This window comes from Fringilla coelebs (genome assembly GCF_963513975.1).
Source record: "Fringilla coelebs genome assembly, chromosome: 2".
Classification (NCBI taxonomy): domain Eukaryota; kingdom Metazoa; phylum Chordata; class Aves; order Passeriformes; family Fringillidae; genus Fringilla; species Fringilla coelebs.
In genome coordinates this window covers 30,208,854-30,227,739 of record NC_140029.1, presented here as the reverse complement: position 1 = coordinate 30,227,739, position 18,886 = coordinate 30,208,854, and the positions used below count along the sequence as shown (strand labels likewise).

The 18,886-nt window shown below is 40.0% G+C and overlaps 1 protein-coding gene across 3 annotated transcripts in view; it reads left to right on the top strand.

Moving 5' to 3' along the window:
* The first annotated feature begins 9,514 nt into the window (after positions 1-9,514).
* The window catches only part of LOC311166813 (interleukin-1 receptor type 1-like), a 32,016-nt gene continuing 22,644 nt past the window's right edge, over positions 9,515-18,886 (top strand). For all 3 annotated transcript variants that reach the window (XM_084226995.1, XM_084226996.1, XM_084226998.1), the window contains exons 1-2: positions 9,515-9,618; positions 11,730-11,871. The gene's annotated coding sequence lies outside the window, so the exon portion shown is untranslated. The remainder of the gene's footprint in view (positions 9,619-11,729; positions 11,872-18,886) is intronic.

The following is an 18,886-nucleotide window of genomic DNA, read 5'->3' as shown; positions in this document are numbered from 1 at the left end:
TTACAGAAATTGTGGTTTTCCCCAAAAGAATCAGCCCACATTGCTCAGAAAACTTCAAATGCATAGGGCATAATGTGCTCTCAGTTCCATGTTACACGAAATAATTTCTGTTTCAACAAAACTTTTTTTTTCCCTGTGGCTTATGTGGTCTCATTTCTGTAATATGATTACCTTATAGAATGATGCATTAACAAAAGCTGTTTGCAGGAGGAAAAGTATCCCATTCCCTTGGGAATAGATAGCACAGATTGATGGTAGTGTCTGAGCCACCTCATGGGGTTACTGTTTCCATTTCCCTTTTTAGTTTGAAGGGACATAAGATTTCTTTATGTTCTGTAAAATCTCCCACTTGTGTTGCTTTTTTGACCTACTTGGTTAACCAAAATTCAGCATCTTGTGGGTTGTCTCTATCTCGAGGAGAGGTTGATGATGGACTCAGATATCTTTGATGCACTTCTTGTTTTGCAAATAAAGTCTTATTTCCTCACCACAGAGCGCTTTGTGTAGGAAACTGTTTTTACTCACAGCTCCAAATACTCTTTATGTAAATTTTATTTGATAGTTTATGAGATTTATTCTTGAACTATAGATTAATATTGACTGTGCATTCTTGTTTTAGTTTAATTATATGCTGCATATCTGCCATATAACTTCTTAACAAGCTTCAGTTTGATGGTTGCTGTGTTTGAACAGTTTGCAGAAAAGCAGAGCTACAAACTGTTTACTACTGGTCATTATTTTGACCCAGCTGGCTCACAGAAAATTGTTTCAAAACAGGAAAGCATCTTTAGCAAGGCTGTGGAGTGAGACTGCTATACAATCCTGTGTTGTGGAGCAATGGGAACAAAAGCACAAGTGATCATCTAGCAGTATTTTGTTTAGCAAAAATCAGAAAAGTAGAATGCCTGCAGCACTGAAACTTGCTGAAGTCACCAGCAATTGGCTGCAAAACAAAGAAAAGGCAGAACAAACCAGTATGAAAAATCTTGCTTTACCCAGTGTGACTTGGCATCCCAAGAGCTACAGATGTTTCCTGCAAGTGATGGAAAGGAGGCAGGGAGATAGAGAAGGGATACTTACTGTATCTGTTTGTCTAAGAAAATCTGTACAGTGTCCCGAAGACATAAGTTCCTCCTAAGTGGACTGACCTTTCCACACAGGCATTGTCACTACCTTGTTACCTGCAGAGCTCTTGTGATTACTTCTGGATTGCTTGAGCTCCACTTATTGTATGCCTTGTTGCTTATGTGACAGTTTCTATATAGTGTGTGGCATATAACCATAGAATTGAAAGTCATCATTGTCCTGCAAAACTCTGCTAAGGGCTCTGCTAAAGCTCTCTGCTCCAACTCTCTCTTGTCTCATGAAGGACACAAAACTGTGGGACAGCAGAAAGTGAGTAAAATACAACAGCTACAAAAAGGGTCAAGGTTGAGTTCCAGAGTGCACTTTTCAGTTGGGCTTCCAGGTGGACAGCTGCAGGAAGCAGAGACATTCTGACCTCCAGGGAGGTCAGCAGGCATGGATTTGAAAGCATGGGGTGTTAACAGAACATGGGATGGTCCAGATGGAACTGGAGTCAGAATGGATGAGAGCTCTTATGGACTCCTTAAGGACCAAGCTCTCCTCACCATATATTATATGGGAATATATTTTTCTGTGTGGTTCACACACTGCAGAGCCAGCACTGTGAAAGAGGATGGAAGAGCCCCAAGGATGAATAATCAGAGAATTTTAAGCACGTGCTGTCCAGCAGAAAATATCCAATCCGCATCCTGCACAAGGTCTGGGGAAGAGAGAGACTAAAACCATGAGTTTTTAGCTAGAAGAATAGAAAAACATGTTCAAAGGTCAAATACAAAAGGGCAAAAAAAGCTGCATATAGCATTTAAGCAGTCCTTCACCCTCTTCTTCAGGGGGGGCTTCTGTGAGCAAAACCCACATGTACAGGCTCTGGAGAATCAATGGCAAGCCAGAGCAGCAAGGGCTTCTTTTTGCTGAATGATGTTTTCAGAAGGAAAACCATGAATGTTTGGATAAAATCAGAATAGATCAGATAAAGCACTAAGTGCACTTAGGATAGGAAAGCAGAGAAATTATATGGAATGTTGCAAAATGAAAAGTGAAGTGTCCCATGAAATGCTCTTCTAATTTTCAGTGGTGTTTCAACGGAGTTTTGTAAGTTCTTCAGTTCACGTGGATTCACAGAAGACACACACCCTGCAAATCTTGAAGTGACTGCATGCTTTGCATTTCCACTCCTTGAGATTACTCTCTGAGATAACTGAGTGTCAGAATGCTGCCTACTTTCCATCTCTCTCTCTCTCTCTCCCCCTCTCCCCTGTGTAATCAAAGGGAGTCTAGTCATCACTTTGAGTTATTTTTAACATTTAGCAAGAAAACCCCTAAATAAGTTGAAACATGGTGTCACAGGAAATTGAATAACTGGGTGCTGTGGTTTAACCCCAGTCAGTAATTGAGTGCCAAGCAGCCAATCAGTCGCTCTTTCACTCCACCCTCCGTGGGATGTGGAGGAGAATCGGAAAAAAGACCCTGTGGTTTGATATAACAGCAGTTTAATAATTGAAAAAAGACGATGATGATGATGAATAAGATAGCAGTGCTGAAAAGGAGAGATATACTACTACTAGTACTACTAATACAATAATACTAATATAAATCTAATACTTTTAATGATGATGATAAAAACAATAGTACTGAAAAGGGGAGAGGAATAAACTTTAAGATGCACAAGTGATGCACAATGCAGTTATTCATCGCTTGCTGACCAATGTCCAGCCCATTCTTAAGCAGCTGTCAGCCCCTCCAAGCGAACTCTCCCCAGTCTATGTACTGGAAATGATGTTCTGTGGAAGGAAAATCCCTTTGGCCAGTTTAGGGCAGCTTTCCTGGCCATGGGCCCCCCTCTGGCTTTTGATGTGTCTCCTGCTCTCTAGTGGAGCAGGAGACACTGAAAAGTCCTTGACTCGGGGTAAGCTAGGCAACAACTGAGACATCAGGGACTTACCAATGCTGTTCCCACACTGAATCAAACCACAGCACTCTACCAGCTAGTAAGAAGAAGATTAACTCTATCCCAGCCAAAACCAGGACAATGGAGCAGATTTTTTTTAAGTGCTTAAAATTTTACTCAGGGTTAAAATTAAACTAAGGGTTCATGGGTTGAGATAAGGACTGGGAGAGATCACTCATCAAATACTATCACAGGCAAAATAGGCTCAACTTAGAGATGTGAAGTGAATATATTACTAACAAAATCAAAGCAGGATAATGAGAAGTGAAATAAGCACTTAAAAACACCTTTCCCCTCTGCTCCCTCCTTCCAGCTCTACTTCGTACCCCAGCAGCACAAGGAGACAGGGAATGGGTGTTATGGTCAGTTCATCATCCGAGGCTTCTCCTGCTGCTCAGGGAGAGGAGTCATTCTCCTTCTGCACCGGTCCCTTCCACAGGAGACAGTTCTCCATGAACTTCTCAGATGGGGCTCCATCTCACAAGCAACAGTTTTCTGCAAACTGCTACAATGTGAGTGTGGTGTTGTGAGGTCCCCAGTACAAGGTGAGAGATGAGAATTTGACTCCATGTTCTCAGAAGGCTGATTTATTATTTTATGATATTATATTATATTAAAAGAAATTATATACTAAAACTGTACTAAAGAAAGAGAAAGGATACATGAGAAGGCTAAACAAGAATGATAATGAAAGTTTGTGACTGACTCCTCAGTCTGACACACCTGATGGTGAATAGTCATTAATTAAAAACAATTCACATGTTTGGATAAACAATCTCCAGACCACATTTCAGAGGAGCAAAGCATGGAGAAGCTGAGGCTTCTCATCTTCCCAGGAGAAGAAATCCTAGTGAAGGGATTTTTCAGAAAATATCACAGAAAATGGGACATGTGAGTACATCCCATGGGCAACACCTCCCAAAACCGTTGCGGCATGGTCACTCTTCCATGGGGTGCAGTCCTTCAAGAACAGGCTCCAGCCTGGGAGCAAGGGCCCCCTCTCTCCACCAGGATTCCCACAGGATCACAGCCTCCTGCAGGCATCCAGCTGCTCCTCATGGACGCCTCCCCCATGAGCTGCAGGTGGATCTCTGCACCCCCTGTGGATCCCCATGGGCTGCAGGGGCACAGCTGCTTCACCATGGTCTCACCACAGCCTGCAGAGGAATCTTGGCTCTGGCACCTGGGGCACCTCCTCCTTCTCCACTGACCTTGGTGTCTGCAGGGTTGTTCTCCTCACATATTCTCACTCCACTCTTCTCTAGTCCCAATTAAAACTGCATCACAGTGTTTGTTTTGATTTTTTTCTTAAATATGTTACCACAAAGGCATTACCACCATTTCTAACTGGCCCAGCCTTGGCCAGCAGCACATCCATCTTTGCTAGGGACTGGCTCTGCTGGACAGGGTGGAAGCTTCCAGCAGCTTTTCACAGAAGCCACCTCTGTGTGCACCCCCACCCCCAAAAACAGGCAATGTGAACCAAACGCATTCCACCCTTAGCCAGTCTAGGTATGGTCAGTTCAGTCAGGATTGGGCACAGCAGAGTTTTTTACTCAGCTTTGTAAGGTGTGTATACATATAGCTGCTAGGAGGTGCAAATATTCTCCCCAGTTAGAGGCAGAAATTCTCAGGAAGCCTCTGTTTCCCTCACAGGGCTGAAGCTGGTTATAGGGAAGAGTAAGCTGATACACACTGGGAAGAAACATCAGCCTGGGAGTGCCACTCATCTGGCAGCTTGGGGACACCTCCAGGGCCCCTGCATTAGGGCAGAGATGCACAGTGTGAGAAGACAAGGAGCACTGAGTCACTTATCCAATTTGAAGCTGTAAGAGAACTAAAAAATTACCTGCAAAGAATGTAAATATTGTGAGAATTAGGGAAATATTTAGGCACACTGGCAATTTTTTTGGCAGCTAGAGAATTGCTCTCAAGTTGAATGCTATTGTTCTAGTCTAAAAATATGCAGAACTTGACAACAGAGGAATATAATTTGGCAGCATCTTCTCCTCTTCCCAGCCACACACAGAAGAAGATAAAACAGGAATCTTCAGCACATCCCTTCATTGTTATATATTTTTCCAATTGCCTGGAAATGAGGGAGAGAAATGTGAAGAGGTAAAGCCAACACTATCTCCAGAAATGGCAAAACAACTTCAGCTGCTCATAATTTGATACACAGTGAAAGTGACTGTTTCCAACTTCTAATGGATTTATAGGTATTTCTAAGTTATGCATGGGTTTATAAACAGTAAGGCATGAAAGAGTGAGGAAAAGGATTAGGTGGGGAGGGAAAAGGTTATATAAGGGTTGGAATGATGGCAATCATTTCGGGCACAGGTTTCAAGATTTAGCCAAAACTAGTTGAATACTGGCAATGTCACAGCATGATTTAAGTAGTACCTATTATGTCCTGAACAAAATCCCTCCCTGTTGAACAGCTGCATTTTATATTATACAAAAATGATCTCATTTCTTTGCCAAAAAATATTGTCTAATGTGATTTTCTGTAATTCTGGAAAGAAATTCTCGATTAAAATGACTGCATAGTTTCTGTTTTAATTATGGAACTTTGACCTTATGCTCACTGGTAGACAAAGGAAGAACTTTTGAATCCTTTTGAGCAGACCTTTGCTGTCCTCCTGAGTTCAGACTAAATGATGCCATACCTGCATTTCCTTGTAAAATTAAGGTAAGAAACCATTTGCATTTGAAGACAGCTCAGCTGTTTATTCAGTACTGACCTGCTCAAAATGAAGACAACGAATCTGATCTGTAAGACTTCAAAAAGCATTTCACCTAGTGAAAGCAGTCTATTATTTTTAGTAAAGATATTGTGAAGTGACCGCTTATACAAAAATACTAGCTTGCTCAGCACTGTGTATGAGAAAAATGCCCCAACAAGCTGTCTTCAACAAGTACAAAGTACAACCAAGTACAACCAAGCATCAAAGAATCACAACTCTGTTATTAAATTGGGTAAACTGCTGATGATATTTAAGACAGTGATTAAAAGGTATATATCCCGCTTACTAAATCAGGAAAAGTTCCATCACTAATTGGGTCAGCTAACCACAAAGGCACATGCCTCACTTCCTCTTCAAGTATGTCCTTTGGTGGCTTCTCAGAAAGTTGCAGCTTTATGGCAATACTTTGAAACACTTCAGAAACATCATCAATGTTCTTTTTGCAGTTATTGCTTTCCTTCTTTTCTGTTTTTCTCTACTTTACCCCCTTTTATTTTATAATTATAAAATAAAATTCCACTTTTTCATCTTTAATATGTTCAGCTGTTTCTTATGAAATTTTGAATGTTTTGGGGTTTTTTTTTTCCTTATAATGACACCTTTTTCTGTAACTTCTTTAAACAATTTTTTGGTTTTTTCAATTCTTATTTCTCTGTGTTTTATATTGCTTCTCTGATAAAACCAGGCACACATGGCAATTTCTCCACTTATATCCTCAATTATTTGCAAGTTCAAAATACTTATTTTCTCTTCTTCTTTTCTTCCTCAGGTTTGCCTTCCCATTCTTCTCTGATTTGTTTAATCTTGATTTCATCCATGTGAGAAATTAGGAATTTTGAACCTAAAACCACAAAATATCAGTGTTTTTAGCTCAAGTATGAAATGTATTTGAGAAATAGGGCGAGATGATGTCAGATGTTAAATGTCAAATTGCTGCTTTTATACAAAATGGAAAATTGCCCAATATGGTTTTTCAAGAGAGTTTTGAGGTTTAGCAAACTACAGTTCTGAAGATTTCAGCCTTAATGAACATGCTCCATTGCTTTGTGACTCTTAGTGCTGAGAGACAGAACAAGTCTGACAAGGACTCTCCAGTCTAAGAAGAAATGTGGATATCTCCTTGTATTTACTACATGACAGTCAAGCTGAAAACTACTTCTAAGAGAAGTAAACATGGTCTCTCCTCAGATAATAGTGCTAATCCAACAGCTGGAAAGTGGGCAGCAGGAATTAATCTCCCTGAGTGCACTGGGGCCTACACCTGGGGCAGAGGGAAAGGAGTGAAAGAATGAAGTACATGATGAATCTCAAAGAAGAAGTTGAGGGGTGTGCCTGCACAGTAGGAAATCTGAGGCAGACTGAATATGGAGCCTAAGACTGAGAAGAGAACTAACTCCAGTTAAAGTTGGATTAGGAGCAAGCGGTTCTTATTTTGGTGAGCAGTTTGAAGGAACAAAAAAAAAAAAAAAAGGTGGGTAGGAAAGAGAACCTGATAAAGAGAATGAATTTTTGAAACAGGTGAAGATTGTCTAGTCAGGGAGACTGGTATTAGCCACTTTTGTAGGTAGACAGAAACAACATGGGGAGAATTTGACAGGAGACAGGTAAACAGGGATTGGGAGACAAATAAATGTGTGTAGGAACTAGAGAAGAGCAAACAGTGAACTGGTGAGAATACAGGGAGGGTGTGGTGAAGGTATTGTTTGAAGGAGGAGGGTGAGTGAATATATTTGGAATGATAGTCACTAGGGAGGAGGGAGCTCATGAACAGCTGTACTGTGGGAGCATCCAGAAACAGGGAGACTGGAGACACCTGCTTTGGAGTAGGAGGGAATGAGACTTCACATGAAAGAAGACTATGATTGGGGTTAGAAATCAAAGAAAACAGAGACTATGATAATAAACTCCATATCCCAAGACTGAGAAAGTAGACAAAAAAGGTCAGACAAACGTAATGTAGATAGATGTAACACAATGCATACAGATAAAAATATTAACCTACATATAGGCTAATATCTAGCCTATATATACACAACTCTGAATGTAGAGCTGGCACTTACAATTCAATAAAGAAACTGTGGTATTATGTGCTGAATACATCTTTATAGCTACTGACAACACTGACAAAAATAAAGGAAGGACACACCATAAACCTGCAAGTAGAACTTACCTATCTCATATATCTTAACATCAAGAAACTTAATATCAGCTAAATAATAAAAATTACGAAAGGCCAAGCAAAGATGAGATACATGAAATTCACAGAGTACAAGTGGCTCCTATCTCTTCAGAATGGAGGATGCTCGAGAAATATGACTTTAGGAATGAAAAGCAGCATCTGCCCATGGGTCCCAGCTGCTAATCTGCACATGGGTAATATTCATATTGTATATGTGGGCCCAGAGTTGAGCATAGCTGTGAACTAACTTATAGCTATTGTAGACAACCAGGAAATTAGCATCCTGTTTGACTCAGCTTGACAAATACTAGAAAATATATGAAAATGTTGAACTGAAAAAAAATGGATAATGTTAAAGCACTTCTTTTACAAAAATCAAATTTGCAACATGTGCAAGAGTTGATGGCACTTTCGCTGTTTATGACCATGACAGTTCTTCCTTTACTGAGTGCTACAGGGAGAGGCAGGAAGCCTGGCAAACCACAGAGGACCAAGCACAGTGTGCTGGCACCTTTTGACAAACTTTCAGTCTAAACTGCCTTAGTGCTGCACTGATTGCTAGTGTGTCCTATATTTGATGAGACAGATGTGATTGCCTTTGTGTAACCCTCTGAAAGCTTCCCCAAACAGTAACTCCTTCACAGCAGCCTATCAATGCCACCATACAACTCTGCCTTGCTTACACTGTTCTTTTCCCTTCTCTGCTGTGGCTTTCCTAATTATTAGTTCTCTGAGATAAACAGCTGGGATGGATAGCAAAGGTCATGGGGAGGTCCAGGGAGGAATGTACCAGGCACAGAATCTTCTGGAAGGCCAGGAGACCTCCTCTGACTGGGACACAGCCTCCTAATCATGCTCCTTCCCTTCCCCACAGGATGCATTTGAATGTTGGATAAACAACTTCACCTGGTCAGCACAAAAGTATGTCAGATTTATAATGTTTTCAGCAAACTGAAACATGCCCTTGAAAAGCTGCTCTTGAACAGAGCCAAAAAAAGCTTTGAGAAGCTTCTGCTAGGTAAACGAGCAAGGGAAAATACAAGTTTTGTAACTTGTTGAATCTGTGCAGTTAGCTTTCTGAAAATTGAGGTAAAGTCTGTTCTACAATAAGGGCTATGTTGGAGACAGCTTATTTAAAGTACAGATTTGGCTTCTTTCCTTTAGCTCTGTTCTTTCCCTTGCAGTCCTTTTTATCCTTTCCCTTGTTTGTCCCTCCACCCAAGTATACCATCATCCTACAACTGTTTCCTGCAATGCTTCTGAGCAACACAGCAACAACGCACAGACAAAGGCTGGAGAAATAAAGAGAGCACTTACAGTTGAATCATGTAAACAAAATTTACTGTTTCCAGTTTGCCTGCATGTAATGTGAAATTCCACCTTTGGAATGCACTGTGGTCTGACTCTTCTTCCACTTCAGGCTGAAGCTCAGGAAACTGAAATCAGGAGGTTGTGAAGTTCAGTCATCACCTGGTGGCATAAGAGAGGCCATAAGGAGGCTGGGAGCATCCAGAGCTCAGAATGCTGCTGCTCCTGTTTGCTTCAAGGATGGAAGAGATGCTTCCTTGCATGGTATCACTTTCCCAGTTCTGTAAAGCGTGGCCACTCTTTTACCTGGAGAGGCCACTCTGGATGTGTGGATAGAACTGGTCATTACAGTAAGTCAAACTTTTTAATATATTTTTATAAAGCCTTGAAAAAGCACTGCTGCTTTGTCCATTTGAATTCATTTTCAAACTCCATGCTTAGTACTCATGAGAGGCCTATATTACCAATTTAATAGCTTACAGTACCATCAGCTCAAACTACAAGTGTGACTCCAGTTAAATGCTAGACCCTGGGCCGGGTTTTTTTCTCTTCTTATGTCATACTCTTGCCAAGTTACAGACTCTCAGACAGTTTAGTACCAGGGGATGCCTCAGAGGAGGAATCTTTGATGTGACCAGCATGTTCTCTTAAACTGATTATATTGCTCAATCTTACAGGCATCAACCTTTGCTATTTTAGTGTGCTTTCTTTGAGCAGGACAAACATCAAGGCTGCTGTGAGCAGTGGTGAATGAGGTGGGTCTGAATTCATTACATTGAATTTATTCAATTCAGTATTGCAAAAAGCAAAATCAGCAAAAGTTGATTTAATAAAATCAGCAAAAGTGGATTTCATAAAAACAGTAAAAGAAAGCAATTATATGGCATGTAAGAAAGCAGCTAGTTGACTGAAGGTTATGAGGTTGCTGTCACAAGATTTCTTTGCAAAAGGATAGACAAGAAGCCCCCCCAAAAATCCACATGAATGATGGTATCTTTTTGATTGCTTTGAATCCTATAAACAAGGTCAGGACTCAAACAATATTTACTCCCACCTGGTCCTCCTGATTATTTAACAACTTTTTGATACTTCATGTAGACAAATAATAAAAAATCCAGAGAGTTCAGTTGAAATGAATGAAAATGGAAAGAGTGACACATTTCTCTCTCCCCAGCTACACTGGTAAAACAGAGGTGAACCTCTGAGTCAAAACTGTGGCTGCTGTTCACGCTGCCCACCCCCTCGCCACAGCAGCATGATGAACATTGAATGACAGATTTGAAAAATGATTCCAGTTCAAATGTTTGTCACAAAAATGTTCTCTAAACTCTTGATTGTTCTTTTGCAAGAAATCATTAAGAAACCTTTTTCTACTTGCAAGCAAGCCCTACCATACTTTGTAATATTTTATTTCACCTTTTTAAATCTTGCTTTTAGTTGTGGTGTCAGAAATCTGACTCACCCTCCTTTCTTCCTACTAATACAAACCCTCTTCTTGCCATTCACTCCGCACAATAGCACCAAAATTTTGAGAAGGCTGTCTCTGACTGTCTATGTAGATCCTGCTGTATTGTGGCTGGGTGACCCCCAGCTGAGGAATAGCATGCATTGACTTCATGATTGCAGAAGGCTGAACAAATGCTTTATTAAGCTATACTATATTATACTACACTAATACTGTGCTATACTAAACAAAAACCCGTGACCCTTACAAACCATCACAACACAGCTTTGACCTAATTGGTCAGTCAATCAAAAGCACCATCACCAGTGTCCAGTTAGGAAATTACCTTTTGGTAAACAATCACCATAACACATTCCACATGTGCACAACAACAGATGCAGCAAGTGAAGATAAGAATTGTTTTTCTTCTTTGTCTGAGCTTTCTCATAGACTTTCCCAGAATTTTCCTGGGGAAATCTGTGCCTCTCTCTGTTCAAAGAATATGTGGTTACCACACTGTTCAACTTTTTCTCTTCTTTATATAAGTCTGGCTGGTCTGATAAGCTTTGAAGGTCTAAGACAAAGGTTGAGACAGTAATACTTCCTATAAAACTAAAATTATCAAAATATAAGGAGGTTTATCTCAGAACAGGGGATTTGGAACACACTGCATTGTCTCCCTTGGGAGACTATAGCAAGAGTCCTCATTTATTGTTATTACCAAGGCTGTCCTCCCATTTAAATCTCTTGGTAATGTAATTGAATTTTACATGTATTGCATGCCCTTTAGGGCAAAAGTGTACATCACAGATGTTTGTGCCCTGCTTTGCCTAATGGGACAAGACATGACTGGGATGCAATATTATAAAAAGGATGATTATAAGGAATACATATAATGGTTAAACTCAGTTAAAAAGGCAAGAGACACTAGAATCAGAAAGGTATTTAATTAAGAGATTCTAGCACTTGAATTTCTGTTGCTTTCTACAGTATTAATTTAAGCTCTGCACTTTGCAGCTGGAAGGTCTGGGTGCTTCAGAGGAAGCTGTTTCTTTGGTAGGATGCTGGGAGGCAGGAAGATTTCAACCTTCCTGTACTATCACCCTCTGTTTTGCCTTGACATCTCAAGAAAGAATGGCTTCAGCTCCTGTGGAGACAAGTAAAATTATTTAAATTATTTTCCCCTATTTTCACTATGAAATATTTGAATGCAGGCTGCATATGGGAGGTATTTTTTTGAATGCAGGCTGCATATGGGAGGTATCACTTTTGTTTCTAAACTTGTACAGTATTGGAACCTGGTACTTTACTTGGGACATGAAATAACTTGATACACTGGGAAGAGGTGAAGAAAATAGTTGAATATAAAATATGTTCTATAAGTTTAATCTTAATCCTCTGAGTTGACCAACATTAAACATTACACTGATTAGTTTTAATTCCTGGTAAGACACAGCCTAGACTCCATAGTCTTTGAGAAGACATAGCTTTGCATAGTTCTCCTGGCTTGCAGAGCAAGGCTGATTTCAGCCAGGCCCATCTGTTGGTGATGCCTGAACCAAAGTAGTTTTTGTGCAGTGAGAGTGGGGTATCCCTCACCCTCGACACCTTGCACCTTTTGCCTTTGTGAGCTCCGCTCTCTCCTCCACTTCACTGCAGCAGAATGGAAGTCTCGACCATTGAGGCTCCTGAGTGCAGCCCCCACAAAGACAATCCAGCAAACATACCAACAAAGAAAGGTTAGTGAGAGCTCCAAGACATCCCCGATAAACTCAGACCCTGACAAACTCAGTCTAAACTTCCTTGATGGGGAGCAGTCAGCAGAACAAAGAATCCTGGGTGCAGGACAAAGAAACTGACCTTCCATGAAAATAGGAATCAGTAACAACTGTTGTAGGAACGAATGTCCTACACACAGATACTTTTGTACCTTTATGGTGTAGGTAACTTGCTGCCTACCCAAAATGAACTTCTCTGCAAGTCTTGTTCTGCATTTGATTTCCCATACTGGGGATGCACATAGACAATCTTTGAGGTAAAACTTCTCTCTTGTCAATTAGAATCCTCTTCAGAGTGGTTTGGTGACCATCATACTGGTATCACCTTGCATGATATATTAACGGGCATGCACACAGGTAAAGGTTTGTGAGTATGTACTTGTTTCACTCATTGGAATTCTGCAATAGCTTCTAATATAACTATATTTGCTTTACTCTTGTAATATATATACTTGTTTTCATAGTAATTTTGTAGTGACTTCTAGCATATAAATATATTTGTTTTTACTACTATTAGTAAAAGTTTTGTTGTGATTTGTAAAAAAGAAATTCACAGAATCCCTGACTTCTGTGTGCTGGTGTACTGCCAAATCCTGACAATGCCACAGTCACCATCTTTACACACCCATGAGTCAGGTAACCCCAACAGGCAGGAACTGCTGCAATGCCCATCTCTGTAGGTACTCACACTGAATCTAGAGAAAAGATAGAGGACAAAAAGAGGACAGGGAAGTCCAGAGAAGAAAAACATTCAAATTCAAAGAATTTCAAAATGAACTTAATGTATTTTGGAATGTAGCAGCTTACCTTGCCAACTACAGCTGTATTTACTATGAGTGGAGACCTAACTTTGATTACCAAAATCCAGGCAAATATTATCCATACCAAATAACTCAATAAACAGAGCGCCAGTATTTTACTGTACCTTTTATATCAAAAGTCAGTTGCTAACACAATTAATCAAGGATCAGGGGAAAAAATGTGACTAGCTGGACAAAACCATACACACAAGGTTCTTTAGTCCCATAGCAAGTCCCTGAGTGACTGCCAACAGGAAAAATGAAGACATTTTAATGAAAGTGAGCAGAAAAGCTCCTGAGGCTCTTGAAAATAACAGTATTGGAGTTTGTTTGACTGTTCTTTAATTTTGTTCTTTTTCTTGCCTGCCCCTGTTTCCCCCCACCCCCCTTATCTGTAAAAACCAATTTATAGCTGTGGTCCAGTAGTGTTTTGTAACAATGAAAACACACATAGTAAATGTCTCCAAAGGAGAAAACATAATATTAGTGGCAGCTGGGATTGCTTAACACCACTGCCACTCTCAGGATTTGCCAACTCATTTTTAAAGGTTGCACTCACAGAAAACCAGCTCATTAATTGCTTCTGTATTCCACATTACTGTTTGCTTTCCTTTGGCTGAGGAGAATTGCCAGGTCTTCAGGCAATGGAAAGTTTCCTAGGAGAACAAAAAAAGTTCTCACAAGTTCTTCTGGAAGCAACAAGAAATTACTATCTCAAAACATAATAACATAATGCAACACACAAGGGAAATTGTTTTCCTTCTCTTCTGTAACATGACCCAATAAAAGGAATTATCAAAAACCAAATTATTAAAATAAATCCATAGTGTTTGAGATCCTGTGGACTGTTCGGGAAAGTCTGAGGTCTGGGTTCATCTTCCCCCACATATGGATTCGGAGTACAGATATATTTCTATGGCTGAGATAATCTTGAAGCAGACAGAGAAGAGCAGTTCAGAGAACTGCTTCCCACAATTCTTGCTGGCCACAGATGGATTGTGTGATAAGATGAACTCTAAGTGCTTAAGGCAGGCTTTGTGAAAGTCTGAGAGACCTGGGAGCTGAGAGGTCTGAAGAGCTTGCCCTGAAAGGAAGGTCGTAAGAAGGAATGTGACATGTGTATCTAGGGAATTGGAAAAAGGAAGATCTTGGGATAAGTGTGGCAGAGGACACTCTTGACAGAAAGAAAGCTGGAGACTGTTTTATTTCCTGCTGAGGGCTGTAAGATAAGAATAGGATGTAGGAGAAGCTGTTGTGCTGAAAGGAGTTGGTCTCCTTTGGGTAAGACAAGAGAATTGCAAATTACTCTTAAGAAGTTTGAGCTAATGTTAGTGTTTGAAGGACATGTAAGGAAAAGGGAAGAAGCAAAACCATCTGGGAGTGTTATGTGTTGTGAATGCTGCTGATCACTAAAAGCCTACTGAGAAAACGGTTGTTTCTGATCAATGTCTTACAATGAATTACCGGGATGCCACAGGTAAGGTTTTTTAGTTTAACTGCAGGAATGGAAATTAAAATCTGCCTCATAGGCTTTAAATATTTCCATTTTAATCTTAATTGATTAATTAAGATTAAAATTATCAATCTTAATTAGGCCTAACATAGCGACACTGAGAAAAAACTATGTCATGACACAACCACAGCAGTTTCTGTTTAAAGTGATTTGATTTTGCTCATCTTCTTCCATATGCTAATTAGATAACTGCAAACCAATTTCTACTTCTTATTTCTGATCAGACTCTTTCTGTTGTCCTTCCTGTTGGTCTGCGCCTCCTATTTCGGTACAGAGTGGTTGCAAAGACAAATTGCTGTGCCAAGAAATATATTTTAGACTTTAGTCAGAGAATCAATGAATGGTTTGAGTTGGAAGGCACCTTAAAGATCAGGTACTAAAGAATAGTGGATAGTTATTAATAGAGAAATAAAAACCGAGGAAGCATAATTTGTTATTGAGTGAATGAACATGTTGTAGTTCCTGCTGTGTTTAGCATTCCAAATTATTTAGGCTTTTCCTAAGACTTCCTTGCAATTAGTTGAACGTCAGAGCCCTATTTAGCTTGTGCACAAAGCTTCTGATGACTAATCAACTAAAAATGACTAACAATGGCCATGCTATTTATTTGTTACAACACTTTAGCAAAAACAAGGCATCTGCAAGACCACGGTGGCAATGTCAGCACAAACTCCGAAACACGTATCCAGCAGACAAAAAAAATTGACTTCTTAGAAAATATTAATCAAACAATTATGCTGGGTCTCTGGAAATATTTGAGGCAGCACTTAGCACAGTGATTCATGTTCAGCCTTAGAAAGAGAGCAGATTACTCTCCAAAGGCAAAGGGTTTATGCTCCCGTCATGGGAAATCAATTGCTACAGATAATTAATTATTTTATCACAAGCATTGTCTTCCAAACAGCTGCTACTTTGATTTTCTTGCCTTTTAGCTGAAAGGAATGTGTAAGCTCAGGCAAAGTAACTTCGAATTTTGTTTCCTTTGTCTCATACAGTTCTGAGCTTTTGCAGTGGTAGAAGAAAACAGCAGTACAGTAATTTCTGCATGCTTCTAAGGCAACTAACCCTTCCTGGAGTGAAATCACCAACACACCCTAGTGTCTACTGAGATAAGAGTTTTATTTTTCAAAGTTCAATCCACTGCAAATTACTGCTTTTAAAGATCCTTTCTGTTTTGGCTGCCATATTTCAGGGTCTGCTGTAATTGTGGATGTCCTTTTTGTGGTCTTCTAACAATTTAAAGATGAACAGTCTTGTATGGCTTTCCTTGGGCCATTTTGTTGCTCCAGTTTACTTGTTGCTTTTGTTCATGTAATGACAGGACAAGGGGGAACAGGTTCAAACTGAAAGAAAATAGGTTTAGATTAGATATTAGGAAAAAAATATTTTAAAAATTAGGAAAAATTCTTTACTGTTGCCCAAGGAATCTGAGGATGTTCCATCCCTTGAAGTGCTCAAGGCCAGGCTGGATGGAGCTATGGGGAACCTGGTCTAGTGGAAATTGTCCCTGCAGATGGCATTGATGTTGGAATTACATGATCTTTAAGATCCCTTTCAATCCAAACCATTGATTCATTCAACCGTGATCCTATGAATTTTAGTGGTACTCTAGCAAGACACTGGGTAATCTTATGAGAGACATGCAGCCATTGTACAGTTTGTCCCGAGTTTATTGTGTGCTGTACCTTTCTGGCTGGTGAGAAGGCTAAATCTTGAAGTCCTCTGCTCACAGTTCTGGGTTTCTTTTCTGCACGTTGGCTCTTACCATACAATATTTAAGAGTAATTTCTGAGCCCACATGGTACAAACTAATGAGCAAATTGTGAAAGCAGAAGTTAGAGAGCTACTCCACGATAACAGCAGACAGACTTAGACAGACTTGGTTGTTAACAGATGAGGACATTTAAAACTCACTATGTGTGTGTGTATATATACACTTATACATGAGGGATAAGCCACAGCATTCATCTTACAGACCTCACTGCAAATTAATTACAGCCTGTTAAGTTGCACTTCTGCTGACTCCAAGAGCTCTAACCCACAAAACAGGATAAGATCTTGAGGTGGATTTGTTGGGCAGAGATACGAAGTTGTGAAACTTGATTTTCATTTCAATGACTCAACTACTGGCTTGTGAAGGCATTACTTGCTTTGGCTCTGATGAGTTTTGTTAGTGCCAAAACTGTCTCCACCTCAAGGAAGTTTTAAGGAGAATCTTGAAGCCATTCCAGGATCTGCCTTGAGAACAGCTTTGGTTCAAACCAGAACTATTCAGGTAATATCAGTAATAAGAGGATGGCTGATTTACTGAAGCAGTAATGTGGTAAAACTTTGGGCCTATTTAGCCACAGTGGAAATAAACAAAGCCATAGAGCTTCTGTGTGCTGAAGGCAAAAATGAAAATTTCCCCACAATTTTCTCAGAAGTCATGGAAAATAGTCACAGAATGGATAGAAGAGAAGCATTCTGCAAAGAAATCCACAGTGAGCTTGGGTGGCGCAGGAGGAGAAAGGAGCTCCTAGCATGCATTCCTGGTTAAGTGTGGCAGTGACAGTCACATAACTGCCAAGACCTCCTCTACAACTGCTTAAGCAGCAGTTGCACTTGCAATGTGATTATGATGTGGAACTGGTGGAAGATTTTCTAGTTTTTTTAAAAAGGAAAAATTAAACCTTGTTTTTTTAATTTTAAACCAGATTCCAATTGCAAAACCTGTCTCTTGAGAGAACTGGTATGTTCATGCTTTTCCCGTACTTAAAATGTCAATTTGAGATCTATTGCTCTATCCAGTATGAATTTGCTGTAAGTGCAGATGGATGCACCTGATCAAATATGAACTCTCTCTCTCTTTCGTGTGGAAATGCTAAACAAACAAATCTGAATACATGAGAATCTGTTTTAGGTTACTGCCATGTGTCCAAAAATAGGTCTGATGTGTCTTTGCAGGAGTAATGCTAAAAGCGCTGTTATGAGTTCACTCCTTATGCTTCTGCTGCTACCTTGTCCTCTCTAAGAAGAGAGAGCTTTTTACAAGAGGGCATTAATGGATGGGATTTACTGGGATACGTAGCCAGTTTTGATTTTGACTTTAAACTTGGATAAGAAGCAAATCAACCACCCCTAGATTTAAGATTTTCCAGAATAAGGATCTTGGTGGCCACGACTTCTGTTGTTGTGGTAAAGTAGGTGTGTTCAGATGTAGGAGACTCAGAACTGGTTTGTGTTTCCAATGATTTGTAGTTTTTGGTGATGCAGCAAGTTGTAGCAAGATTTAACTAAATATAAATAGTCTTTCTGACATAAATTTGTGTTTCTTGCTTGCTTTCCACATTAACCTATATTAAACTAGAAGTCAAAAGAGCCCCATGGAGAACTTTGGTGGAATTACCAAACAGTCCTTGAGTTAACTCCTGTGACCCAGTCACTGCTTACAACATCAGTGATTGATGTGTTGGGAGAGGAGCTGCACTTTTCAGGGCCAACTGGAACATCTGACTGTGTGGTTCTGAAGTTCACCCTGGACATTTTCTCCTGAATATTGAATGACACAAACCTCTGTCTGGCCTCTTGGTGCTGATTGATTTCTCAGCAATGAAGGCTTGATAGCAGCACAGGCACTGAGACCTCAGACGCCTGCAGCTGGATGCAATGACACGTTTTTTCCCAGTTATATGTGAACATGTACACATGTTCAGTACACAGTACACTCAGACAACTGACGGAGCAATTGAGGTAACAGGCTGGGTTGTAAAACTACTGAGTGGAAGTTCTCTACAGTGGAAGAAGAGCAGAAATTTGCAAAATTACTGCTTTCTGACTGGAATCTTACTAATGTTTCACGATTGATTCATTCACATAATTCTTAAAAAAGTCTAGGAAAGATCCTCTGTGAAAAATGCATACTTTGCTCCTGAATCACAATTTGGCAGTACTGATTGTTACAGGCGTTCTTTCAGAAGTGTGCTTTCAGTTCATTGTGATTAGTTTCTCTAAAATGAATGCCAGAGAGTGCTTTGGGGAGTTAATTTAAAAGTGTGGTCATGACACGTATCAGAATATGGATATAGTGATGTGTGCCACATT